Consider the following 2,232-nt stretch of genomic DNA (forward strand, 5'->3'; position numbering starts at 1 on the left):
CTAGTGTACGATAGACTATACATTTAGTTCAAGTACCATACAAGGTTATATTGCACTGAGATTTTAGGAAGTTTCATGTGCTTTAGGGGAACCCGGTCATAAAAAAAAAAAAAAAAAAAAAAAAGTTTAGTCACTGAAGCACACCGACTTACATTGTTGCACTGAAAAAGAAAAAAAAAAATCACAAACACCTACACGATAGTGAACTACACCCAAGCAACAGTTTTGAAATAAGGCATTTGTCACGCTGAACAATTTACCATTTGATAGTGCAACTTAAAAAATAACGATTCACTTTATGACGGTCTTTCGGTTGTCGATGACGATTCATAAAATTAAATATGGAAATTTAAAGTTAGGTGGCTTATAAAAAATATAAATCCATTTTTATGGTTATTGAGGGGTATTAGTGTCGTCAGGATGGCCGAGCGGTCCAAGGCGCTGCGTTCAGGTCGCAGTCCGGTCTTCCGGGCGTGGGTTCGAATCCCACTCCTGACATTGTATTTTTTTCACTGATCTCTTGCACTGTAAGTGAAATACCGTTATTGCACCGACTTCCTGGTGGCCGTGAGGACTGAGGCGCTGTGCTTGGTGCTTAGCTCCTTAGTGCGAGGGTTTTATACTTTTTATTTTTTTTTATTTTTTGAAGGGTCGTGTTGTAAGTGGCTGTGGAGATTTCGTGACCCCCTACACCAGGGGTCGGCAACGTTTTCAGTGCGAGGGCCAGAGAAAGCTTCTAGGAGTAGCCTGCGGGCCGAAGTGCCAAAGAGAACCCAAAAGTGACAGTGTACAAAAATTTTATAGAAAAGCAGGGAAAACCAGTGACTAGATTACAAGAAATTTATTGAAAAACATGCAAATCATTGACTGCCGAAAACAGTTCGTGACAAAAAAAAAAAAAAAAAAAAAAAAAAAAAACTGGCAAACCAGTGACTAGATTACAAGAAATTTATTGAAATACATGCAAATCAGTGACTGCAGAAAACAGTTTGTGACAATATACAATAATGTTGTAGAAAAGCAAGCAAACCAGTGACTAGATTACTAGAAATTTATTGAAAAACATGCAAATCAGTGACTGCAGAAAACAGTTTTATAAAGAGACATGCAAATTACTCATTTAGTTGGCTAGGCTGTTGCGGGCCGGATTGTTATATAAATATCAAGCAGGGTGACGGGCCATGAGTTCGGACTCTGCGGGCCGGAGGTTGCCGACCCCTACCTTACACCTTAGCAAGTTGTTGTGGTTATTAAACCTCTCAGTACCCCTTTGATGTTGACGGAAGCTGTTGATAAAGGGATATTAGGCCTAGTCGCGTAAAAGAGAGCGTTAAGGTGTAATACGCAAAATAAATACCTGCAGAAGAGGTTCTACGAAGCCTCCTGTGGCGCTTGGAATGAAGGCCTATGCTTATACAGTTACTACAATATAAGTACAGGGAATGGAGCTTCATTTGACAATGCCTCGATTTGTTGATCGTTGTCGATGTTTATTACTACTACTACTACTACAGTACTACTAATACTACTATAAGGTACTACAATCGCTGCTGCTTCTCCCTTCATACCTCCGGGTATTTTATAGTCACCACCACCACCATCGTCGTTTTTTTGTTTTTATCAGGAGCGTCGGGGTCCGGGGCAAGCCTAATGAGTCCTAGCATTTAAGTGAATTGTTAAAACGCAATTATCATTCAGTACCCACAAAGGAAGGAAGAAGTTGTTTATTCAGAAGATACAAAAGAAGAAAGTCTAAGTTGGACCGAAACTACTGGATCTGCTGAATAGGCGACACTTCCACGATCTTGGTTCCACTTCTTTGGGGATTTATTTTGCACAGAACACCTATTCAGTTTGTTGCTTGCCATTTATATCGCTTACGTATCCCCACTAGTAACTTTAATAGTTTTAGCCTCAGGTTCATATGAAATGTTAACTCGGTGAACTGCAGGCTTAAGTTCCCCTTCTCCTGCAGTCCACCATCTTCCATTTAGGGGAATAGGGAGGTAGTTGAGGGATGTTTGTAGTACCAGGCAGTTGAGCCGCCAAGTTATATCAGTGCCACCACGTGAAAGCATCCCTCCCGCGCCACCTATCCACATAACTATAAACTAATAATCCATACGAATATATCAACCTAACAGATACGTAGACAAGCTGATAAGGAAGTAGTAAGCATTTTATAACAGCACGAGAATACCAACTCATATGTTTGTATAACAATTCCACAAC

General features: G+C 40.3%; 1 non-coding gene across 1 annotated transcript; it reads left to right on the forward strand.

The window, feature by feature from the left end:
• Positions 1 to 414: 414 nt before the first annotated feature.
• TRNAL-CAG (transfer RNA leucine (anticodon CAG)) lies at positions 415 to 498 on the forward strand. The gene has a single exon. It is a non-coding gene; the product is annotated as a tRNA-Leu (tRNA).
• The last annotated feature ends 1,734 nt before the right edge of the window (positions 499 to 2,232 follow it).

This window comes from Coenobita brevimanus, chromosome 52 (genome assembly GCF_032717465.1).
Source record: "Coenobita brevimanus isolate Jiangsu-jjx chromosome 52, ASM3271746v2, whole genome shotgun sequence".
Lineage (NCBI taxonomy): Eukaryota > Metazoa > Arthropoda > Malacostraca > Decapoda > Coenobitidae > Coenobita > Coenobita brevimanus.